The 27,645-nt window shown below is 36.3% G+C and overlaps 1 long non-coding RNA gene across 2 annotated transcripts in view; it reads left to right on the top strand.

Moving 5' to 3' along the window:
• LOC106540307 (uncharacterized) overlaps nucleotides 1-27,645 on the top strand; it is a 149,354-nt gene that overhangs the window by 25,537 nt on the left and 96,172 nt on the right. The window lies entirely within an intron of this gene.

Raw genomic sequence — 27,645 nt, 5'->3', positions numbered from 1 at the left:
AAAAGAAAAGTAAAATGCATGTACAAATAAGTATTCAACATCAAAGAAACAACATGTATTTATTTTGACTTACACCTATGTCCTCTTTGGCCATTTTGCTAAACACTGACTTCATGGTAAATTTGAATAAAATAGAAATGCTATTAGCTTTGTGAAGGTATTTTAGATCTGTTGCCAACTAAGACACAGGAAACACTTTTTATCAGCATGTTCATACTTGTGAAGTTAGCTGCTTTCACACCATGAGGACTAGGATCACATAGGACACTTTGCAGAACAATATAGGTGAAGAAAAGCAATATCTTGATCTTCAGTAATAGGAGAGTTGCTCTCATACAAATGCCAACAAAATCAGGAAAGAGTATAGATGCAGGAACAGAATAGTTCCCACCCAGCCCCACTTGTGAATGTAGTGGATCAGAAAGGAAAATCAAATAGTAAAACTAGAAATGTCTCTTGAACTAATATCATTTTAAATATAATTAGTTCTTTATGTATACACACTTTGATATGCTGATTTCAATGCCACACCCATATAAACCTAAGATCAGAGAGTCACATGTTAGCTGACTATATTCCCATTCCCCTCCCCACCATTTTCCAAATCTGGTCTGTGTAATACAGTACATGCCTAATCATTCTCATTCTCTCATTCTCTCTCTCTCTCTCTCTCTCTCTCTCTCTCTCTCTCTCTCTCTCTCTCTCTCTCTCTCACACACACACACACACACACACACACACACACACACACACTGCTGCCTTTTGTTTGTTTTTTTCAAAATAACAGGATGGGGTGGGGGTAGAGAAGGAAGAAGACTTTGTTCTGTGATACCTGCCATTTCAGAAATGCTCATTAGACAGCCCCACGTGATCAGTCTTTCCATATTCTTCAATATATTGGTGCCCAGCAGCTGGTCAAAACCCTAGTAGTACTTATGGAGCTGTAGATGATAGTATGGCAAAATACAAGCCTTGCAGCTCAGGTATACTCACACAACATAAGATGATGCCATTAACTAGGTTTATCTGTGACAAAGGTCCCACTGTGCATAAATATCAAGATAGGAAGGGCACTTTATTTTAAAAAATGCAGTGTTTTGACTCCATTTGGTTATAAAACATCTTGTTTGGCATACTGGGAACATTTAGACAACATTTTCTTCTACTAATATGGGACGTTCTTCTATCATAATTTTGTTTTGTTTTGCTTTTTCCTGTATGTGACTATATCCAACTTTAGACAATAATTAGACCATTTTTATTTACCTTTTTTTAAACAGTCTATGTTGTAAATGCTTATCCCTTTTCCACAATCTCCCCTATATTTCAGCCTTCAATGAGATTGCTTTGCAGCTCATGGCAGGGAGAGAGATGCCAGTATATACGGGCAATTCCATAAGTATCATGTGAACATGTCAAAGGGGGTGGGTGGGATTAAAGCCAGTTGTGATAAAGAGCTATCGATTAGTGTAGGGCACCAAAGAAGAATATCCTCTAAACAATTGAGATTTCAGATTGTTAGGATACGGTGGTGTGGCGGCAGCAGCAGCAGCAACAGTACAGGTCCAATTCCTCCTATACAAAGGAGAGAAGGAGGGAACGCAGGCATCGTCCTACTGAATTGTCAAAATGTCAATCTTTTATTACCTGGAGCATGATCTAGCCATTTGAGTGCTTTTATTAATTTGAACAGTAAATATATCCTATTGTAAGATTCCTCGTTTCCCTTCTAACCGAGGGGGGGGGTGTCTTAATGTTTGCACTTTACACTGGGGGGGAGGGGATGTATCCCAAATACGTGGCTACATAATTCATAGGATGATGTCTGCCCCACCCACCCCCCAGCTTTCTTTTTTCACCTTTTCGAAATTAGGAGGTGATCATTGCAAGTCCAACTATTACACAGAATACATTTCCACGCCTGAGGATGGAACATTAATGATTTCCTCCAGTTCTACTCGGGGCACCCTGGCTCTCTTCTTAGCTACGTAGGAAGTTTGAGAAACCAACCCAAGTGCCCTTCCTCCCGCTCCTCGCTTTTTAAGGCCACCTCTATGAATGGAGGCAGAGGGGGGCTGGCCTGTCCCTCTCTCCCCCCCCCCCCGGCCGCATGTTTACCTGTGTTGCATTTCTAAGGTGGGAGGGGTAGAGGCAGGCGAGAGTGGCGCGTCTGTGTGCAAGAGGGATTGGGGGGGGGGGGTATCGCGCGACAGAATAGCTGAAGCCGAGCAAAGAGAAAGCCCGCTGCTTGCAAGCCAGCCCCAATTGCCACCCGAGCTGGCTCCGTTGCACAGGCGCGCCGCGGCGCAATCCTCGCGGAGGCGGCTCGCAGCGCAACCCCGGAAAGGGAGTCAGAAGTAGAGCCATTTATAAAAGCGCGAGAGAGGCAGCAGGCAGGCAGGCAGGCGAGCGCTCTTGTGCAGTGACATCGGACTCGCTGCGTAATGCAGCGCCAATTCCCAATCCCTGAAATACAGGCCCAAGGACAGCCCCGTTCAGTCCCGCATCTCTTCTCCGTGCACAGCACACGCAGAGTCGTATCAGAGGAGAAATGCAGGCAAAAGGCTCTTCTCTTCCTTCTCTGCCCCCCCTTTGCCCCCCCCCCCCGCCTGACATGCTTGTATGCCTGAGCGAGCCAGCGAGCGAGCGAAAAATCCTTCCAATCTTTGGGACGTTAGAGCGATCTGCGTTAGCAACCAGGAAGGTAAAAGGCCGCGGGCTTTAGAAACCTCTGTCTGTTCCAGCCTCTCTTCTCCCGGTAGCGCTAGAGAAGGCGATGCAGCGCTGGCTGGGAGGAGAGGTAAACGGGATCCAAAGGCTGCCGCCGCCTCCGCCGCTCTCATTGCTGGCGCGGAGGGCTCAGATTGCTGAATCTCTCATGCATATCAATAACCGGGTGTACTTGAAATTTCTCGTGACACCATCATTACCTTGGTCCCCTGCTGTCCAGGACCTCTGACCTTGCTGGGCTGGTCCACATTTGGGCACTTCAAGCCCACCAATGATAGCCCTTTTCTCCTTTTTTCAGACGGGGGGCAGCAGCAGCGGCAAGCCAACAAGACTGCAGCTTCTCATGCCCAGCTCTGGGAATCCGGAGAAACCGTGGATCTGCCAGGTTGCTTCCCCCCCCAGCCCTCCCCAACCAAACCCGCAAGATATTTGCTGCCACCATTTGGTTAAAATAAGAATGTTTAGGGCGCTGTGATGCATAGTCCCCCCCCCCCTCAAAAAAGAGCAGAAGGCAGAGCTGAATCCTCGCACCACCCGCACCGGCACGGCACCGTCATCTTGCCAATCCTGCTGAAATGGGATTCCCTTCTCCTCCCCATCTTCTTCCTTTCTCTGCGCTGGAAATATCGCCGATGGCTTTACATCTTTATAAGAGGTTAAAGACCCTTTCCTGAGAATGAAGCAATTTACAATGCAAATAGAGGCCTGTGGAGGGATGGATGCTTCACACTCTTAACAGCTTGATGCACCTTAATAGCTGGTTTTATTTTCTGATATTAACAGATGAATAGTTGGTCCATTGCTGCGGGAAATTACTGGATTGAAAGGAAAGAAAAAGAGAGAGCGTGCACAGGAAAGAGAGAGAGAAAGAAAGAAAGAAAGACAGAAGGGAAAGGAGAAAGAAAAAAAGTTTGGAGTAAAACTTTGAAGGCAATAACATCTTCTGGATGCGCCTTAGGAGCACGCATAGCTCCCACAGACTGTAACAGGTCATGATGGCTTTAAAAGGATGAGCATTTTGAGACGCAAGGTCGACTTGGAAAAATCTATTTGTGGAAACAGTCTGGATTCTAGTGAGGACAAGCTGAAAGCATTGCAAACTGTATGAGGGAAGCGAGTTGTTATCTTTGGTTATCTAGCTGTATGAGTGTGTTGGTCTTCATAAAGCTAGATAACCGAAAGTAAAAACTCCTTCATGATCTTCGTGCTGCTCAAGAAGCAAGAAAGGCTCCCACAAGGGACAATAAAAGCCCAGCTCTAACAAGGATGCTAACTGAATGGCACATTTCTGCAGATCAAGGCAAGAGAGAGGGAGAAAAAGAATGAAATGACGTGCCTGTGTCAAAGACATATGTACCTGTGTATCGATAGAGACATATCTGTAGGAGATACCAGGGCACAAGATGGTGAAGAATAAACCATACGCTGCAAAGAGGATATTGTACTCATGGTAAAACAAATGCATGTCCATGTTTTGCTTTTGTTTTGTTTTGTTTTAGCTGTTCTATGGGGAAGGAGTGGGGAGGGGCCGATGAAAGATGATCCTGTTTAAAAATGCAATTTGATTCTTTCCTGCTTAATCCTGTTCAGAAATAAGTTCCATGAGGTCAATGAGACTTGCTTCTAGGTGTTTATATGGATCTGAAACCTTTAATGCACTTTTAAAATGTCAAGGAGGTTTTGCAATGTACAGCTGTGGCCTAGTGTGAATCAGAGATAATTTTAACAATTTTTGAATAGATGTGTGTCTGTGTTTCTCTTCTCTGTGAGATCTGCTTAACAGTTTTAGAGTGTTGCTCAGAGTATTGCTATTTCAATGGGGAAGCACATTTTTTTTTGTATGGCATTAGGTGACATTAATATTTATTGAGGATTTGGAGGAGTACCACAAAATTGGAGATGTGTGTTTCTGTGTGTCTGTGTTACAGGAGGCTTGGAGGCAGCTTATGGTTGATTTAAAAAAAACGGAAGAAAAAGGAAACCAGTCTCCTATTCAAAATGCAAGCACAGATGCTTCTCTGTTCCTAGAGGGTTTCCTTGAGGAAGCTACTGAAGCAGAAAGACGTGATGGAGACGCGATTGCCTCCCCCCCTTGTCAAAATGTTAAAAAGTAGTCTGTGTCTTATTCTGTGGGTAGCATTGGAAATGAAAGTGACATTAACTCCCAAACCCACGTGTGTGCGCCTCCTCTCTTCTTGTTTAAGGATGGCCAGATTTATCCAGGAAACTGCTTTGGCATCCCTAACTGAAATAATTAGGACGTATATAGACCTGACCAAAAAAAAAAAAAAAAAACAACCCAGAATAAAAGGAAAGGGGGAGGTGAAATCCGAGGGTCTGGTCTTGCCTAATTGATTCCGTTAAACGGAATGCCTGAGATGTGAACGGCTGGATGCTCCTATTCCCACGCTCAGGGGCAAGTGGCCATGCTATGGCCCGGCAGCCTATGATAAACAGCCCTGCTGGGGGCTCCCTATGAAAAAAACATCAAGTGCACCACAGACTCATCTCCATCCCTTAAGAAAGTAGAGGCATTTCCCACCCACAGCCATCTGCAGGCACCCAAGAGGGGGACCCCAACTGTTTGGAACTGCAGATTGTTGCTGTTAGCTCTATCATTACTTTTTCAGCTTCTGCTAATAAAATATAGCTTTGCTTCTCATGTAGACATTTTCTACAGACAGAGAAAAGAGAAAGAGAAAGCAAAGAAGTGGTAAAAGGCAAAGTTATTTTTCTGGTTAAATGCACAACACAGGTTTTGGCCTAGCAAATGTTCAACAACATTCCCTCCTCCCTCCATCTAGAACCTGTTATTGTACTTTGCTGAAATTTTTGGAACGGTAAATAAATGTAAATTTTAAATAAGTTTGATTACACAGTGAGCAGTTAACTCCAAATGCCTCATCTATCACAAATTAAAATGCAGACTCCTCAAACCTTCTTATTGTGGGTTATATCTTGGTCTACTAAGCCATTAAGAGTTGAATTCAGCTCAAAGGAACTTTTTTTACTTGATAAGCTACTCAGAAGCCATATGCATTGAGGAATCCTTGCTGCCAAGCAAATATACACTGAACTGACATCTTAACCCAATTTTGGTTTAATCTCCTCCAAACAAAAGGCATAATTGAAATTATACAACATACACTCTCTGTGTGTATGTGTGCATGTGTGTGATCAAAAAGAATTAAATGCATTAATGAGATGCACTTGGTCTTTTTGTTTTATATCAAATGGCATAAAACATAATTTTTATAGCAGACCTTCAGAGATCAATACTTTTACAGCAGCTACATTTTAAGGAGTTTAGATAGTGATTCTTTGTACAGAGTTTGGAAGAGAGAACTGTGCAGGTACTCTGTTTATAAAAGGTCCTGAGAAGCATGGTAGCTGTGCACGTGCCAGAGTTTATGACTGCAGAGACCAGTGAACAGTTTTTTGTTTGTTTACTTGAGAAGTTCTGTTTGTGCAACCAACCTTTCATTGTTAAGTGTCATTCTGCTTTTTCTTTACTGCATGTCCAGGGGTGCTGTGTACCTAGAGCCTATTGTCTACTACAATTAACATTTACATTACAAAGTACATGGTTTTCTTTTGTTAAGAAGCTTAATTAAGGCAATAAGATATTATGAAGGGGAGTCTTTTATTTAGCCAAAACATGAAATGGAGCAAAATTATTTTTACTTTGCTAAATATTTTTTTTACTTACATCATTGACTTTTTTGTAAATTTGTTAAGAAAAAACACACCTAATTTTTTTCTTTATGAGATAATAATTCTGTGTTAGCCATTGTCACATCAGAATTGTTTTGTACCATGCTAATGTTACATGAGTATCAATCAATAAAATACATTTTAATGTTATTTTTTATTATTTATTATTTCTCTTCCACAAAACTTGTACAAATTAAGATAATTTTAATTTGCATTTTACATATTCAACTTCTACCAATTCTAAGGGGAGTTCATTAAGTTCATATTTTATGATATGTTTCTCAAAATAATAATACTGCTAACAACAGGATCTTTCCTTTGAGCTCAAAGTAGCCTGAAAAATAAATTTTAAATCTAAAGAAGTATAATCTGAGTAGTCCTTTGAAGGCTAGCTTTAACACTGGAAGAGCCCAGATCAAATTTATTTAGCATACCATTGCATTGTAAAACAGTGGGAGTGAAGTTGCAGGGTTGCGTGAGTATGCATGTTAACTAGTGGGAACCAAGCCTTATTCCTTTTGAAAAGGGAGCAGCAGATTGCTGTGCAAGGCCAATGTTAAAAAGGCAGCTGAATTTAACACCATCTGGAAGAAAAGATCCCTTCACGACTTTCTCACACCGTCAGACAAAACTAGTGTCTCTTGTTCTGAGCCCTTGTCTATGTGGCCATACAATACTGAGTCATTATACTTTTGCTGAGAGAAAATTTGAGAACACAATATGGGTAACCAGTGAATGACCAAGTTTCATTGTGCCCGCTTAAGTCGATTGAAACCTACGTCTAGAGCCATGAATGGCAGTATTGTTTTCCTCACTGGGGCTATGCTAAATGTCAGAACAGTGTAAAGAAAAACTTGAAGTCTGCAAATAACTTACCAGATCTCAATTATAATATTTTCCCACACTAGAACTAATATCATTGCTAGGCTGTACAATGCACCACATAACAAAACAACCACTAAAAAGTGTTCATTTAAAAGTTATTTTAGACAAGCAAACTCCCATCCCCCAGTTTGGTAGAGCTAGACTAATCCTTTGTAGAGAGGTTCAGGTTGTAAAACTGTTCTTCATATAATCCAGAAAATAAACAAACAGTGTAAACAGTTTACTCCATAAATGTACCTCCAGCAATTGGTATTCCAGCAAGAACTTCTTGTAATTCTGATACAATTCTGGTATAATTAGCTCTTCAGTTTGTTGCGTTTGGTGCTTCTCTTTGGATATTGACAAATTTAAATTTACAACCTAGTCTGAGGGAGATTTATTGAAAAGACTTCATAGATCTCCCTAACATGTGAAATAGTTTGTTTTTAAAAAAAGCTAAGCACCTTGCGATGGTGGTGTCATGCTTACTCTGCCCATTATTTTGTTAGTGTCATTTCATTTCATCCCTATCTTAGAATGAAAATGCAGGTCAATGATCACAAGCACTTTTCTTGAATATCTTGGCAACGTGAACAATATAAATCTGAGTACTTAATGAACAGAAATATATTGGGTAATGCTGGGAGGAAGGTATTATGAGATAAGTCAAAATGTCTTGTTAAAATTTGAACTGTTTTGTTAATATAAACATTTTCATTACTACAGTGACAATAATAAACATACATCCTAAAAACTAATTATTAAATTTCCAGAGTACACATCATAGATTATAATCCTCAAATCATCATGAGTTCACTTAATATATTGGAGTAAACTGTTTTAGCTGTGGGCATAAAATATTATTTTGTTCATAATAAATAAGCAAACCTGGGTAATAATGGAGGTGTTTGGCTATTGTAAGGAGCCATATTGAACACACAACCAAAAAAGTCTGTTTCTTCCTCTCTCAAACCAATAGTGCTTGGCCCGCCTTCCCACCTTCAGAAAACAGAATATAGGATTGGGCAGAAAAGGTGATAGAGATATGAACCTCTACAATTACTAAAGGGATATTTGTACTGATGCATTATGGCTTTTTCCAATCAAGCACTTCATTAATTCTTTTAATTTCACTGCATTTGTTAATAAGTGTTCCTTTGTTAATGAAGTGTTGGATCTACTGGAATTTTTTTGTATGGCATGAAACTCTTAATAAATTGTGATAGCATGATGGATGGAGATTATAAAGCAGACATAAAACAGGTAGTGATATTAAGAAAAAAAAGGCATTTCATTGCCAACTTGGAGTATGCAAGCTGATTTTTTAAAAAAATAAAAACTTACATTAATCTAAACAAGTCTAGATGTGGACTATTGGCTGCCAAATAAATTGAGATTACTACAGCCAATGGTTCCAGTCCATTGTTATTTCAAAATTCTGACATGATGTACATTTCATAACCCTCATTTACATAATCCCTGAGTTCTGATTATGGTGCTTCCTATATCAATTTGAATTATTAGCAGGTTTAATATTTCAAGACATTTTGAAGAAACTCTTAAAAATACTCTCAACACTTTTGACCAAGACTGAACATTTTAACTGAAGGCATTAACAGGTTTATTATTAAGTTGATTGAAATAAATGTGCAACATTGTCCTATAATGTTTACTCAGAAGTAAGTTCCATCCACTCAATCTGATTTCCTCAGGTAGAAAGAGATGAGGTTTCTACCTTACTGTCACTGCTTTAGTGGAATCTCAGATGTTTATAATGAAGTCCTTCAATGAAGTAGCTTTGTGGTTCAGTTGTAAATTTTCCTTTCCTCCTCCTTTTCTTTCTCAACACATTAAACCAAGAGAGAATTTATCCAGAGATGAACCCAACATTTGATTCATTTCAGGCCCTTTGCAGAATTGACAAGAAAGAGCCATTAGCTCGGGAACAAAAACTTTGCAGATGTATGGATTTCTGCTCTCCTGGGTAGCCACCAGGAGGGATTGGTTGGGCAGGAACATTGCCATGTTGCTGTTATTGCTGCTGAGCCTGACTCCATGCTGATTGTTCACTAGCACAGTGCAATGTGATCTTAGTGCAGTCCTTTGATGAAAGATGCTGAAGATCATTTAGAACAGGAAGGCAGCAGGCAGGCTCAGGCAGCTGGCCTGCTGAATTCTTGCACTTGTTGCTTTAGAGCTGAGACTGCTAAGAGCAGGCAAGTTTCTGCCAAAATGGATTGAAAGAGCAACCCGAGATTGAAAAAGATATGTGTCAGTGCTGGATTTTTTTTAAAAAAAAAACCCAATTATTATTTTGCATTGTATTTTGAAGTAAGGAAAACAAACTCTTCCATCTCGTTAACATGAGCTTATTTGGATGTGGGTCCCTCTGCAGAGACTTGTTCAAAAGATGTTGTCCTCCATCAACTCACCCCTGTGAGTTTTAGGGTCAGTCTTCTGAGGCTATTACAGCAGCAGCAGCAGCAGCAGCGGTTGCTGGCTTAGCAATGGCAGTGAGCAGATAGGACGCTGGGCAGTACCAGGCTGCTGCATGACAAGCAACAGTTGCCTCTCAGGCACGAACAGTGATTGGTGTTTCCTGGGAGATGGGGTGGCTGAGCTCAGAGGCTTGCCTGCCCGCTCTTCTCCATCTGGCGTGGGCTCTGCCTGGTGAGGGCAAAGCAGCCTCATTCTTGTTATGTCCAAGTTCCTTATCTTCATCTCCATCAGCTTTTAATGCATGCCCTCAGGTTGCCAGGTTTTTTTTTTGTCTTTATGTAGGCGATTCATGTAATGTTTGCTTTCCATCTTGAGTTGCTACCACTTACCACTACTACTACTGCTACAAACCCCAGTCACTGAATCTACAACTCCTCTCATGAAGATCACATAAAGACTATTTTCAGTTGTTATTATACATTTTCTTCTGAAAAGTGATGGGTGATTATTGATTTTTATGATTAGCTAGTTGTAAATAATGTTCTCTGGTGCATGGTAGGGAGGAAAAAGGACAGCATTCCCACCCATATATCTTTTATTTAGTTGTTTTTACTTTGGTGGAATTACATTGGTTCTTGGTATCAATCTGTGCAGTATGAAGTCTTGAAGCAAAAATGGATGCACTGTTGATTGATTTTTATAGGGATTAATGTAGTTTTGTTAGGCAAGAGTTGGCAGATGTAGGATTTGTATGACAGTTCTGCATATTTACTCATTACTCTGCCTTCTTTTTCTTCCATAATCCTCAGGATCCCACTCTAAAATGCGATATGACAGATATAGAAATGAATTTTACTTTCATAATTGTAGTTTCATAAGGTAGTTCCTTTTAGTTCCATATATTAATATCTAAGGTAGCCTAAATAGAAATGAAATGATATTGGAGATCTTTTCAAAAATCTAAAATACATGTTTCTAAACTTGAAGAATATACCAGCAAACATAAACATTTATAATTTGGTCCACTGAAAGCAGCAATTTCCTCTTCTCTCATTGCAAAGTCATTGCACCTGTCCTATGGAACAGCTTAATCCCTATATTTGGATGGCCTTCCAAAAGCCTCTAAACACTTGGCTTGTTCCTGAGTATTGGGCCAGGAAATTAAGTGAGCCCATTTTTGAGGGGCAGCTGTGAATGTGGATACATATGCTGCCATAGGCCAGTTATGTTTGGGGGCTTTTTATTGTGTATTGATATTTTTATTGTTTATTTATCACACTTCTTTACTGAACAGTATCATATGTTGCGTGTGCAGTCATATCAATCAATGAACTAAATATATAATTAGCTTTGTCTGTCTGAAGTTAGCTAGAGCCCCGTTGCTATATACAGTAGGACTTTTTCAGAGGTAGCTTTCAAAATTGGTGTCTGAAGTATTTCCTAAAGCCCATTAATGACATCATGCATGGACATTTAAACTTGTTGTAAGTTTCAGAGAGGATTACAAAGAAACCATGCTGTGCTCAAGTAATGATACCATCTTAACTTTTCAACTGGGAGTTAAATCCACCCACCTCGGTCTGGAATTTCTTCCTTGCTAATGGACTGAAAAGGAGGAAAGACCTTGACCTGTGGTTAAAAAAGAAAACTAGATTCGGAGCATAACATTTACAATGACTTTGTGCAGCAATCATTTTAGTAGGCTCGCTTGGCAAATCATAATCTAAAATGAATTTTTTTTCACATTAAAAATGCATCCATACATTTGCCAAAATAAATGCTGCACTACCATTGTTGACACCATTTTGTTTCTAATGACTAATGCTTAGGAACCAAGCAATGTTATTTTTATAAAGGCAGTGGATGAGATATATTTTAGAAAGCTACTTTAATAGCCTTTGTAGTCAGCTGATGAAAAACCCAACATCTCTATTTTGTTGGCCAGGTTTTAGAACCTTGAAATGCTCATGTTCTTAAAGACATATGGTACTTTATCTATTTTGTGCTGAGAAAAAACTCCTTTTGTACAGTGTAAAAGAAAAGAAAAGAAAGAAGGAAGGAAGAAAGGACAGAAAAAAGACGCATAGTTATCTAATTCCTACTGTTTCTCTCTATTCCCCTTCTTTTTCTTTTTTCTCTTCTTCATTTCACAGTGATTCATTTTAGGAGATCAATATTATTTTTAATCATGCCTAAGGTATCTGTACATGTGTACATGGCTAAATATACACACATCCAAATATATATGCATGCAAATATTCATTTATGCTGTCAGTAAAATAAGAGGCCTTTGTTCTTAGCAAATTAGAACATGATAAAAAAAATGTGGGCGTATTAAATGTCTGCCTTTTTTCTTTCTTCATTTTACAATTTGAAAATACATTCATTTTTTATTTGTTCAATAGTTTTGTATTAGAACACCATGTATTGTTTGGCACACTGTGACCCTGGCTGATCTGTAAACTGGAAGCAGGTAAATCAAGTTCCCTTAAAAAATAATATAAATGCATCAATATCTTGCTTAGTGCATCAATATAAATCTACTAGAAGAAAGATTATACTGTAATTTGCTTCCACAATGTTTCAGATTGTTAAAATGTAGTCGAGATCAGTAGAAAAATTCCAATGGATCTGGATGGTTGCAGATTGAATCCCAAGTGATCATTTTTCAGTGGTCAATATTGGAAGATTAATATAATGTATAATATTACATCTTCATTTTATGCAGGCAAAGGCTCATGTTTAAATACAGTGTAAGACAGAGGGAAAGAAATTAGTGAATTCTTTTTAAGTGTAAAGCCAATATAAAAATATTTTTTCTATTATGTGTATTAGTAAACCATTTTGCTTTGAATCAACCTCTACCGTATTTTATTAGAATATTCATAAAAGACAATATGTTCTGAAGAGACCATGTCCTAAGGAATGATAAGTAATGATAATAAAGTATTTAGAGAATGGAAGTATTTTGGTAAAATTTAAAAATATTCTGAAATTTCAATTTTTAAATCCATTGTTATATTAGAAATTTGTATTGTTTTCTAATGATTCTATTTATAGAAATTAAATTAAAAATGGAATGCTCTGTTTATTATGCATAGTACTAACACCAAGAAACCAAAGTCTGGTTTATACCACAATATAGTTATTTTTAGAATACTAGTCATAGGGTGAATCTATAAGACAATCACCTTCCTTTGGTCTCTTGGAGATGATTCTGCTTTGAAAGATTACATTTATCTGCAAAAATAACTTTAGCCTTGTGATGATCATGAATAATTGTGAATATATCCAAAAAAATGGTATGGGGAAAAAGCCTCTTAAAATTATCAGTTATAATAAATAGACAGTAGTAATTATTGTATGGCTTCTACTAAAAGTTCCTCGATCACTCATTAAGAGGCTATTTGCTTATGTGGAAATGAATCGAAAACTACACTTAACAAGATTATTCTGTGAAAAAAGCCCACTGCTTTTAATTTATTACAGCTGGTTGTGGAATACAATATGTATGCTTCTGGAAATGATTTATTAGGGAATATTAATATTAATTGGTTGCTTCAGATAAATTCTATAGTGCTGAACTGGCAAATATGCTGATACTTTGATTTTTAAATAATTGTTGTGCCATCCTAAGAATGTCACTGAAAACAAACCAATTGATTTCAACATTTTTCCCCTACATGTTAAAAAGTGGGAGACAAATAGAGAAGGTATGAGAATGATTCAAGTAAACTTAAATATTTTGTAGTCTAGATGATGCAACTGGCAAAATTAAATATTGGTTTACAGTATTGGATTGAATCATGCCACTGTATAATCTATAAAGATTTTAAAATTTAAACTAAAAGGGCTGATTCAGAAAAGAATAATTATGAAGCTTCACATATGTATAAAAGCTTAACATGCTGTGATACACACACACACACACACACACACACACAAACACAAACACACACACATTTTATTTCCTATATATGACACAAATTAAAAGAGATAGGTATTGACTCCAAACTTTCACAATATGACTTACGATAGCTAATGAGAATCCATTGACTTATTTCTAATTATATCAATGTTTTTCATGGGCCTTGGCTTTAACTATAATGCTTTCTTTTTTAAAAAAAATAGTTCAGTAGTATCTCATCTGGTTTAAATCCAGTTTTCTTTTCTCATGAATATTTACGCATTTTCTGTAACTGGTTTGTGGATTATTTTCAATGTGTTCTAGTCATTGAGTACAGTTTAGATCTGGTATCATAGAAAGAGTATCAGTTTTCTACCTAGCAGTTTGTTTCAATATAGTGAAACACTATACTAAAAAATAAGTCAGATATTTTATTATTTAAACAAATTTAATTGAATACAGTGGTATTAGAGGTCTCAGCATTTTACAAGTGATATTGCTATATGGTGATGTCAGTTTAATGCTTCATCATTACAACACCCATAGCTGCCTTTCCGATATCTCTTCAGTCCACTGGATTTTGAACAGGGATTATGATTTTTATAGTGATAAATAAATTACTATAATGGTAGTTAAAATACCACTCAGATTTATAAAATCACTGCATTAAAATAATATATTATGCATTGTTTAATTATTTATCAAGACTAATTTAAAATTACTGTAGGGTAAACCATATATTCATTTTTAAATTATGGCCCCCATACAACATATAAACATGTTTTGGCCGGCTAAAAAGAAGAGCTGGAATGCTATCGTGGAGTAATCTTTATTAAATGTGACCAGGTTGTGTGGCAAAATAATATTGTTAAAGATGCATGGCATTCATTTGCTTGAAATAAAATGGAATAGAACATAATGTATAAATTTGAGGTAGATATAATTAATAAATATTGTGAACTTCTTTCATCAGAATCAGTTATTGAAATAACACTTGAGTGTAAAAAAAAAAGCTGACAGACATTTGGATAGACAGGTATCTATACTCCAATGACCAAACATAAACAGGACAGACACTAGTAAAATATTGAAGAATAATATCATTTTAATCTTGTATTCAGTATCAAAAATGCAGAATTTTGCTGACATCGATGAATAGCATTGCAGCTCTCAGAAAATCCAATTCATTACATTCTTCAAGAGAAAAGGCACACAAACTCTAATCTTTGCATATAATCACCATACTATCATGCAATTATATTATAGGAATGAAACACAGCCGTTCTTTTCCTTCTGCTTCTTTTTCTGACCCCACCCTGTTTAAGCTGCTAATGAAATACTGGAGATTGATTGCAACATGCCTGCAAGGGCATATTTACTCTACCATATATAGTCAATTCCATTTGGTGCATTAGCATGTAGGCATTTTATGCAAATTTAGTGAGAAAATGACTCATGTATATGATTTAATATGCATCAGCAATAACTCGGAACATCCTCATATGAAGAAATTAAAAATTCATTATGGAACTAGACTAGTGTTGCTACATGGCTAAAACATTATTAAAGCATATTTCAGTGTTTTGCTTACACGAGGATTGTCATCATGGTGCCACCATTTCATGACAAAGCCTGTAGAACGGAAAACATTCAACTTAAAATGTCTGCTGGCACACATCGCTGGATTTGTATGTCACTAAACAATGAACGAGCCTAGCCTTGAATACCAACTATTTAATTAGCACTTTTGCCAGCCATGCATAAAAAACCAGCTCATTTACATTCATCATGCTTAACGATTATTCCTATAAAAGCTACATTTTTTTCATATAGCCTTGCATAGTAGTGTACCGTTGCGCATATATATATATATATATATATATATATATATATATATATATATATATATAACCTCAACATTGAACATTGAAGGAGTTGATGAAAACATACAAATATGTGATATTTCCTGTGGTGATACAGTTTAATTATTTAATTTAACCATCAATGTGGTGCAATAGGCTGGATACAACTAATAATTAAGACCCGCAAAGGGCAACAGAAACTCTGTAATGGTCACCAGTTTAATTAAAGGTCATTATTGTAAATTTTTGGATGTACAATTATATTTAATGACAAGTGATATCTTGAAAATACTGCTTGAGGAAAATATGAATTTCTTATTGTAAACATTATTGGGAGATGCAGCTGTGAGGTGTAAATTAATCTAATAAACACATAACAATAATTTGTGAAAGGCAGACTTTTACATTTTGAAATTCACTCCTTTAAATTGTGGATACTGCTTAATTTTTTTCTCAGCTACATTCTGAGAAATTATAATTTCTCAGATATTTGGTTATGTTGGCTGTGTCAAGATGGATTCTAATTACAAATGAACAACTTTATAATGAATATAATCTACAGGAATGCCACTACAGAAAAAATGGCAAACGATTGTTAACTAATAGTAGTCTGCAAAGTATTTCATTTATGATGCTGGCCCATGCTTATCTCAGATTAAAGGTTTCTTATATAGTAAATGTACATATATAGAGTTTTTATTAAAAAAAAAAGGAACACAAATTATTTTTATTAGGTTGCTATGTATACCATAACAATAGAATAAAAATCTGAAGGAATATTTAGTTTTTGGTCCAGTAAAACATTAATGTATGATGTTTATCTGATGAGATCTTCATATTTCAATATTCACAATTAAAATAGCATTAAGAATTTATAAGCATATAGAATTATTATAGTAGGGCTCAAGTATATTTCTTTGTTGAATAATGTTGCATGTTAATTTAAAGCCTATAACATTCTAGAAAAGGAGTTACTTTAGAAGAACAGTAAATGACAAAATAACATTTAGATAGTAAATATTTAGAAATTTTGCATTAATGTTTTTAGGATATTGTTCTCATACATATCGTTTGCTTATTAAATACCAAAGATCAAAATGGTGTTATGATCTAATACATTTTATTAAAAATGATCTTCAAGTGCTATAACTTTTTATATAAAACATATATATGTATGTAAATGAAACAAACAAAATGTTAAAAAGTTATGGTATTTATATAGTTACTTACCAAACACATCTAAATTATATTGAAATAATCAAAATATATTTACAATTCCCAAGGCATGTCACAACTTTTGTCTGGAAATTGAAAGTTGAAAAATTTGACACGCCTTACATATACATGTCTCACAATATTATTTGTTCCTTACACAAAACATAGCATTACATGACTTTGAGAATATCTTCATTCCAAAACACTAATGTTAGGAATCTATCTACAATCTCTCTCTCTCTCTCTCTCTCACACACACACAGAGAGAGAGAGAGAGAGAGAGAGAGAGAGAGAGAGAGAGAGAGAGAGAGAGAGAGAGAGAGAGAGAGAGAGAGAGAGAGAGAATATATCTACAAATGTTAGATATTAATGTGATAATATAATATAATGAAATGTAATGCAATGCAATGCAATGCACACAACTCACCTCAACACAATACAATGTAATATTTTTACTGGCTATGATGGAATAATAATTTTGATTTCTTTTAAAAAAATCAGATGATCTACATTGACTAGGACATAAATAATATGAATTAGAATTCTTTTATGCTTTTTCTACAAATGGTACAATATTAGAACATCACATGGGTGACTAGCATTTTGTTTTGTAGTCTCTTATTAATATGCCTTGCTTTACTTATAAGCAAATGTAACAAATATGTTAACTCTTGATTTTCTCATAGCCATGGATGTTTCTCTACCATTAATGGCAGGTGATTCCAATACTTTCTTTTGAAACAACATTTAAATGAGGGAAAGTATCATTTGGATTTGTGTAAGATGGATAACAGTAAGTTCAACTATAGAAAATACACACAAGCCATCACCACAATTTCCCTAATAGCAAAGTTTTTCAGAAGCAGCAGCAAAACCTCTGTTCTATGTTGTATCAATGGTGAAATTCAATTTTTTTTACTAACGGTTCTGTGGGCCTGGCTTGGTGGGTGGGCTTAGTGGGCGGGCCAGGGGAAGAATACTGCAAAAACCCCATTCCCTCCCACTCCCGGCGATATTGCAAAATCCCCATTCCCACCCCATCCCTGAGGGAAGGATATTGCAAAATCTCCATTCCCGCCCATTTCTAGGGCCAGCCAGAGGTGGTATTTGCTGGTCCTCCGAACTACTCAAAATGTTCACTACCGGTTCTCCATAACTGGTCAGAACCTGCTAAATTTCACCCCTGGGTTGTATCATAATTATCTAGAATGGTAAGAAAATCCAACAGATATAATGCTAATGTACTGTATATAGAAAGGTGGAATGGATCATTCATTCTGGTTTCTAATTCTTCAAGAATCACAGTTTTTTTTTAAAAAAAATACACATTGAATTAATTTTTCACATAAAGTCCTGACATTTTAGAGAATCCTTCAGGGCTAATTTGTGTAGTGATATAAAAAAATAGAAAATACATGTACCCAATATGGCAGTATTCCTGCCCAGGTACCATCTGGGGAATAATAGAAATACAAACATAGGTTTAAAGGATACACTTTAGACTCAGAAATGAAAATGGCTATTTAAGATGCATAAGCTTGTGTTGTACATCTCTAGGGTATTATTATATTTAACACAAGAATAGTTCCTCCTTTATTTGTCAAAAATACATGACAATTGTCTACCATGCTATACAAAGATGTATCTTAGAACTTTGTTTCTACAAGAAAACATGAATACTGAACATAGTATGAGAATGTTGTAGAGATACTCTAAATGCAAATATACTTTAGTTTCATTGCAACATTCAGAATTTTTTGTGATGGAGCACAGTAAAAGTTTATTGCATTTAAAGAAGGTGGGAAAAGGCTTGTGTAGAATAATGGACCAAGCATTGTTTCCTTACACCACCTTCACATTAACAGGTTTTTCAGAGAAATTGATTGAAATAACATCAAATTTAGCATATATTTAGAGCCGAGGTGGTGCAGTGGTTAAATGCAACACTGCAGGCTACTTCAGTTGACTGCAGTTCTGCAGTTTGGCTGTTCAAATCTCACCGGCTCAGGGTTGACTCAGCCTTCCATCCTTCCGAGGTGGGTAAAATGAGGACCCGGATTGTTGTTTGGGGCAATATGCTGACTCTGTAAACCGCTTAGAGAGGGCTGAAAGCCCTATGAAGTGGTATATAAGTCTAACTGCTATTGCTATATATGCAAATTGTGTAATAGAAACAGCATATTAATTTTGAGAAGAGTTGTAAATAAGTAGATGAGTATGATAAATTTGAATGTAGAAATGAAGATTCAGATTCTAACTTAGTCATCACTTTGAACAAACAAATCTCTAACTTGTTAAAAGCTAAATAAGAGTTGTTAAAAGCTAAAATAAGAGGACCCAATGTGTTTAGTCACAAGTATTTTGGCTGAAGAGCTGAATATTAATGTAATACGCTATAATGCACATCTAGATTGCATTCTTGTTTACGGTACATTCCATTGATTTTATATAATATTATGTGCCAGCACAGTAAATCAATTTCCTTTAGGTGACATTGTATATAGGAAAGAGGAACACGCATATCTGAGAGTTGCAGCAAAGTTTTATCAACAGGTAAACATCAATGGTGATTCCACTCAGATAGCAGAATGTCTAAACTAAGCATTGTGTATAGTTTGGAAGTTCTGATCATAATATTATATTTAACTTGTCTCTTGGGAAACTAAAGTAGGGGAATGTTTATTCTTTCTACTATCATAAGCTTGTCTTTTGATTCTCCAAATCTATTGGTACCTGGATAATATTTTCCCTGGCATTTTCTCCTGCATTCGCCTTTTGTCCACAAGTGCACATCTAGTGTTTATTTCATTGACAAGATTCGTATTAAACTTTTTGTGTTTCAAGAAAATAATAATTTCATTTCATCATCCTACTGTCTCAACCTCTCCACAGTGACTGTTCTACACCAAAGTGTCTCAACAGCCCTGTCTCTCCGAATGTACATTTCTGATCCTGTGTCTCACTGATGTAGGTTTCCTAGTTCTCAACAAGAGGCTTATGTCCACCAATTCCTCATTCCTTAAATGATTTTTCTCAATAATTTCCCCCCACATCTGATTTGATGATTTCTATTTATTGATTCTTTATCAATTTTGGTAAAGAATCAATTGATTCTTTATCAAAACCAATTTTGTTTTATTTATTTTGTACAATGACAATAAAGGCTATACTACTATTGATTTTTTAATCTTCCCATTTTAAAAACCTCTTAGCTTTCCACAGATCTTAAAGAAAGTCACAAGCAATTTAGCTTTGAAGCTACTACCAAAGCATTTAACTTCCCAATCATGGGCTGCATGTTTGGTAACTATAAGCTAGAATTATTCAGTGTAAACATTTACCTATTATTAAACAGATTACAGATGAGCTGGAAAGAGAAAAGGCATATGAAAAGAAAGACAACAGATATGTAAATTCCTCTTCCCAGGAATGCAAGTAGGAAATTGTTTTAGAGCAAATGAATATATATTTATTCCTAATGTGCCACGTAATAATTTGGCTGAAAACTACAATAGTGCTGCCTTTTATTATGCATAGTGTGTAGTTTTTAATCAGAAAAAGGGGTAGAGCTGTTTACCCAATTTGGCTTTTGGAAACTCCCAGGGTTTGTGGGAGCTGTAGTCCAATTCACATAGAAGGTACCTGGATGAGAAAGACTGATTTAAACTATAAATATCCAGTACATATTTTTCAAGTTATACTTGGCTATTTCACTATCAGTCATAAGGAATATTATGTGGACAATTAGACAAACTTAAGCAGCAATGACTTGTATAAATTATGTATTATTCTGCATATTTTTATATCCAATTTAGAGATAGCTGTATAATGATTCTTGCCCATAGCAGCTGCTATTTTTTCAGTTATTCAGTACTGGGTGGCTAACAGAATTGTGGTTAATACTTTGCTTAGTAGTATTCTGCATTAATAAATATTCTGCATTAATTTTATTCTACACATAGACTAAAAATCAAATGTTTATTGACTGAGTCTTTATAGGTTGTAATCCATATTACATATAAATGATTCTACTTGAGGGGTTTCATAAAGAAAAGCAGCTTCAGGAGAGTAATTTTGATTAGAAAAGTAACAATTATGTTTAATATTTTCTTGTTTTATCATTATATTTCATTATGAGCCCTGGTGGGACAGTGGTTAGAATGCAGTATTACAGACTAACTCTGTCCACAGTCTGGAGTTTGATTCTGACTGGTTCAAGATTGACTCAGCCTTTCATCCTTCTGAGGTCAGTAAAACGAGGACCCAGATTGTTGGGGACAATATGCTGACACTGTAAATTGCTCAGAGAGTGCTGTAAAGCACTATGGGGTAATATATAAGTCTAACTGCTATTGCTATTGCTATATCTCCAAATTCAAACTTTCGCAACATTTCTTCTATAAAGCTCCAAATCTTTTTATTATATATACACATTTTTGGATGGAGCAACCAGTTACAGTATGATCGCAAGTAGGGAAGGGCTGCTATGGGTTGCCTGGGTTCAAGAGAACCCATAGCTAATGTTATAGTCAGTTCGGAGAACCTCCAAATCCCATCCTTTGCTGGCTATGCCCATACCTCCCCTCCCATCCCATGCGGCCTGTTTTGGATGCGAGGTAAGTGCAGGCCCGCGCAGAGGCTGGGGAAGGTTGAAAATGGGCCTCCTGGAAGTTCTGGAAGGCCAGGAAAAGGTCCATTTTCGCTCTCCTGGAGGCTTGAGGAAAATTCCGGAGCCTGGGGAAGGCAAAAATGTCGTCCCCCCCTTGGTGCAGGACGCCGACTAGGCCACATCCACCATATCCATGCCCACCTAGCAACCGGCAAAGAACCCATTGCTGAAATTTTTGAAGCCCACCCCTGATTGCAAGGGTCACTCTGATTTCAGGGCAAACTGGTTGGTCAACAAATCCATATTCTCTCCATCATGTCGTTTTATATAAAGTATAATTGGTTCCATTGTAGCCATTTTTTTAGTGTGCTACAAATGTGGAAAAACAGTACGGTTCTACATATTGTGAACAATCTGTCTCAGAAAAGCGTCTAATGGCGGGATGTTTATAGATTTGTGGATTCCCATTTGCCTCAGTCAGAACATTGTAGAATAGCCTTACAGAATAAAGATAACACTCAAACCAGAAAATTAGGATCCACAACATATTTTTATCATTAAGTCCTTCCTGCACTGAACCAGAAGAACAGATGCATAGGAAAATCAGATGAACTCTAGCTAAGTTGGGTGAATTTAACTTTCATTGAAATAAAGGGACTCACCTCTTACCTGTAATTTCAACTGAAGGCCATCTGGAGCTTTTATTCTTTTTTTACCAGAAGCAATTTCCATGTTTTAAAAAAACATATTTTCCCTGATTTAAAATTGTGAAACGTGCTCTTTTTCTCTTCTTTTTCTTGTTTTGCCATAGGTGCATCAGTTAGACATGTTGCACAATCAGTGCACTCAGAGAAAAAAGCATCATTTCAGAACAGATTCAGACTCCCTCTTTCTGCCTTGTAATTAACATTTTTGCATAAGAGGAGCACTGGAACAGATTTTTAATGTACCTGTATTTTTTGAACTATAAGATGCACCGGTGTATAAGACACACCAAGATTTTGAAGAGGTAAATTTTAACAAAAATGTTTTTGCCCCTAAGAGCACTCTGCAGCCCTCCCAAACCCACTGCATGCCCCATTTTTTGTGAAAGAGAGGGCAAAAACGTGATGTAGGGGAGGTTTGGGAAGCGAAAAATGGGTCCTTTTTTTTGCAAAAACAGGCCCTTTATTTTGCAAAAATGGAGAGTGCAGAGGGTTTGAGAGGCCTGTAGAGTGCTCCTGGGGGTTGGAGAGGGCAAAAACAAGCAAAAAATGTCCCCTTTTTCACAGAAAATGGGGCATGCAGAAAGTATGGAAGGCTTGTAGAGTGTTACTGGGGACTTGGGAGGGCAAAAACACCCTTGTTTTGTGAAAGACTGGCTCATTTTCACTCATTTTTGTTCTCCCCAGCCCCCAAGAGCACTCTACAGGCCTCCCAAACCCTCTGCCCATCCATTTTTATGAAAAACGGGATGCACGGGACAGGGTTTCGGGAGGCCAATTTTTTTTGGGGTGGGTGCGTCTTATATTCCGAAAAATATGGTATGTTCTATTTTTTCTGGCATAGGAAAACTATTTTTCCCTAATCGGTAGACATATTAACAAATGAAAATCAATAAATATGCAATGACTTGTTCAAATCACATTTACCTGAGAAAACAATCTTTTTTGAGCTGATAATAAGTCATTGTGTTAGTAATACATGTATGTATATATGTATATATGTATGTACTGTATGTATGTATGTATAGTATGCCTAAATTTTCATATATCAAGATATCTACTTAGCCTTTCATTGTGCGTGAGAGGGCCTCTCATTATTTTCTCAGCAAGAGGAATTGACTGGGATTTCTTTTTTTCGGTTCTGAAAGGCTGACCTAGACTTCTGGCATTCAGGCAATGATTTGTTCCTTTTGGAAAAAGCTTTTAGTAATCTATTCAGATATGATTATTTTTTAAATTAAAATACCCTGTAAAATATACAATGCTAGACACACAGGAGATAAAAATACATTACATGGCACCCACCAAAATACTATTATGTCTGCATTAGATACACTTGGTGTGACAATCCAGTCCAAAACTTGTTAATTGTCATTGTGATGGTACGCAGTTTGGCTACAGTTCTAGACATTTTCCACTTTTGGTTGTATAGTAGTACTGCACGATTTCCATATAAAGCAGGCGGAATAGTTTGCAGTTATATGGGAGATTGTTTACCTTTCAGAAGTGATTGATATATGGGACATTTCATACATTTCTACCTCAGTTTCCAAGTCTGAGCAAATATGCAAACATAGCAATACCATTGTATCAACCCAACAGTACCACTGAGGGAAAAGCATCCAAAGATATTACATTTAACTGACTAGATTAGAAGTGTGCCTTAACTACCGCAGTGAATGTTTTGGGGTATTTTAATATCTTAGCCTAAAGTTTTCAAAAAACTGAAGTTATAATTATTATTTATTTATTTTTCACATTGCCATTACCCTCAAAGAGGGATTCTTTGAATTATTGGGATTTAATTATAAATACAATCACAATTCAAGTAAGTAAGAATGAATTCAAATTGTAACATTTGGAGACCTTTCACCACTTACTGCTTTTACCTGGAATAATGTTATACTGTAGATACGTAAAGTGCAATTCTATAGTTTTCTGACAAATATGTGATATTTATTTATATTTATTGATACTTCTTTGTCTCAAATGAGATACGGTTTCCTTTCTGAGCAGGGGTTGGACTAGAAGACCTCCAAGGTTCCATCCAATTCTGTTATTATGTTCTGTTCTGTTCTGCTGTTCTACTTTTTTATACCTTATTAAGTTATATTTAAAAATTATTTAATAAACATTCCTACAAATTATATCATTGTACAGAATTTTAAAAGAAATACAGTACATTGACCAACCTTAAGTAAGAAATTAGTTATTTTATTTGTGTTTATAATTTACCTTTTTAAAAATTTGCAGATTTTCAAATGCAGATTTGTATATACAAACTGTTCTAAAAAGTGGTGGATTTGGATAGTCTCAATAGTTAAGAAATCATTTCAGTTAGGTTCTGAATAGCTTGTATATGATGTATTTTATTACTGAGTTCTCCATATAGACCATTGTCATAACATACATGCTAAATGTTCCACTAAAAACAGCGCTGTTATTGACAGATGTGGCCTTGAGGCATGCACAAAATGTGACATTCAGAACGTAATATATTAAAATTTTAAAGACAGAGTCTGCTTTTTCCTAAGCTTTTAAAAATAAAAAAGGGTTCAGATTGTAGTGAATATGTTGAACAATATTATTTCTAATGGTACTGTTCAGTAGCATATTAAGAAGACAAGATACAGCAGACTGCTGAATTCCACTAATATTAGCAGAATAAAATGTAAATGTTTGGCAGAACTGTGACACGTTTGTGTGTGTAATATATTATTACCTAGGCTTAGTCTTTTAAACAAAGTGTGTGTGTGTGTGTGTGTGTGTGTGTGTGTATGTGTGTGTGTATGTAAGATATTTTCAATCTTACCCAGGAAAAGACCCGAATACACCAAGACCTGCGCGCGCGCACACACACACACACACACACACACACACACTAGGGGTGGGTTCCTGCCAGTTCTAATCTCTTCTATAGAAGAGGTTCCACAAATCTACAGTGCCATTTAGAACCGGTTCCAGCTCCCTCCCCCCGCATGTCCGCACATCAAGATGAAGAGCGAGAGGAGGAATCCTGGGAGTTGTAAGTCCACAAGTCTTAAAGTTGTCAAGTTTGAACACCTCTAGGGTTTTTTTCTAAAGGGTTAGGGGTGCAAGGGTCTTGTAACTTGACAGCTTTAAGACTTGCGTGCTTCAAATGCCAGAGTTCCCGAGCCAATATTTTGGTTGCTAAGGAAGAGCGTTGTTAAGTGAGTTTCACCACATTTTACAAGTTGGCCATGCCCATCCAGTCACATGATTGCCAAGCCACTCCCACCCAGTCACATGGCCAGCAAGCCACTCCTACGAAGCAGGCCACACCTACAGAAGAGGTTCTAAAAAATTTTGAAACTCACCACTGATACATACATACATACATACATACATATCAAAGAGGAATGTTTAACAAAGAGAAATGTGTTAGAGTGTGTGTGTGAGAGTGTCTAAACATTTACTGTCTAAATAGGAACTACAAATGCCATCTCTTCTTTGTGTCAAAGCAGTAAGTGCTGTAAACAACTTCATATTAGGATACAGCTGCTTATATAAAGGAAATGTAAATAATTTCTAACTTGTTCTGCACTCTTCACAAATGTCCCATAGAGAATACTCCAAGCTTTGGCAAAATATTTGAAGGATATATGGGGATGGAAGGAAAAAATAATAATTTGTTGCTGCAATAACCCCATTGGATCCAACCCATAGTAGTGTACTCAGAACTATCAAATTATTTTTATACCTGGAGCAGAAAACCCCACAAGTGTTTCTATCTATTCCTTGAAGTAAAATACAATGCCAACAAATACATAACAATTTATTTCAGAACTGATATGTTTTCTAGAAGGTGCCCTTATTCCCATAGCCATTTCTGCAAGGATTTCTTTGCTTAAGATAATCTTCTGTCATCCCTATATAACTGGTTTTCCAGTCATTTTTTCCAGTAACAAGAAGAAAACTCTTCTAAGTGGCAAATGAGTAATAAGAATAAAAGCAATATAGTGTTATCAGTCACTTAGATCAGATCTTGAAATATTTTGAGGGGGGCTTTGCTATTGATCTCGGTTTCAGGATTCCTAGTGGCCAACTTATAATCAACTCTAAATCTATAATGGTTCAGCAGCCTTGGGCAATGTCTAACTGCTTGTACTATGCAGTTATTTTTTTTTAAAAAAAGTTTCTGTTTTAGATTTAAAGTGGCAAAACGTGTATATCCAGCTATTGGTATCCTTTTTGTCCCATGGTCTTTGAAACATTTATCTACTTATAAAATGAATTCAAGATTCCTCTTACATTTCCTTGAATCTATTTAGATCCCTTTTTATGTATTTTCAAGGGAGTTAGAATTGGCAGTAAGCTTCTAGAACTGCATCTGTAAAGTTGTCTCGCTGGAAAAAGAATATTGCAATTTCATGGGAATAATAATCTCCTCTCCAGTTCTTTAAGGCAGTATTTTCTTCCCCAAATTGATTATCAAATTCCCATCAGTTCTAGATAAGGATAATGGGAACTCATGTACAACAGATTTGGAAAGTGTCTGGCCAAGCACAGCTAGTTTATTGCAACTCTTCTTACACAGTGTTTCTGTATTTTTGGTTCGTGTGTTTTTGTGTGGACATCCACATCCCACTAGTTTTGGATTTGCTCAAAAGCTATATTATTAATTCATTTCCTATGCATGAGTTTAATAGTATTGTAAAAGAGACTCTGTTTTGATCGGTACAGATGTACTGATGACTTTGTATGAGATTTTGATTACCTAGAATATCTATATATGCCTGCAGAGGGAGGAAGTTTTTTGAAGCTGCTGAAAAAGGAAACTTCCAAATGAAGTAATTTTCCCACCAGTAATGTGGACAGGACCTATTTAGTGGCTGCACTGCTATGAAGGAAATGGCCAAAGATCCAAATTTACATTCAGTTTAAGAAGTGATCTGTTTAACTAAGGAAACTGTGATGGTACTTGTACTTCTGGTTGCATATGCAATTCTTTTGGATTTGATTTATGTTGGCATATGTTAAAAGTAACTTATATTAAAATAATACTTTGTTGGGAATGCGGAGGAAAAGTTACAGATGAACAAAAACCATTTCCTGCTTATAGCCCCCATACAGTGGTAACTTATGCATTCTCTCATGCAAGATCAAAATACAATAATGATCAAAGAAAACAAGGAATGCATTAAAATGTCTTTATAATCATAAAATGAATGCAATTTTAAAAAAGTGCTTAGACAAGAATATAAAAATTTTAACAACTGTCACCAATATAACCCAGAACGTAACAACATTACTCTGAATAATGCTTTATCGCAGGTCAATTTATAGCTATTTATTTGCTCAGAGCTCAAAACCTGTATCCAGAGACCATTTGGTTAAAGAAGAACATTTACGTCCAATTATGTTTCTTGTTTTTAAGCTTTTGATTTATGCTTTTATTTTGTATGAACAAGGATGACATTCAAATAGGAATCGCTGATTGGAAGCATAGTTCTTTTCTGATTATTGCAGTACAAGCTTTCTCATTCGGTTTTTTTTTTAATATTGTGCTTTTTTTATTGGAAAGATCATAAAATAAATCTCAAGTGTGATGGATTAAAAATGCTTCGCTTTACAATTATC

Source organism: Thamnophis sirtalis, unplaced genomic scaffold (assembly GCF_051295495.1).
Source record: "Thamnophis sirtalis isolate CommonGarterSnake01/CBP01778 unplaced genomic scaffold, rThaSir2_p1.2 scaffold_5, whole genome shotgun sequence".
NCBI classification, from domain to species: Eukaryota; Metazoa; Chordata; class Lepidosauria; order Squamata; family Natricidae; genus Thamnophis; species Thamnophis sirtalis.
The sequence above is the reverse complement of the archived record's forward strand: the minus strand, read 5'-3'. Positions and strand labels throughout refer to the sequence as shown.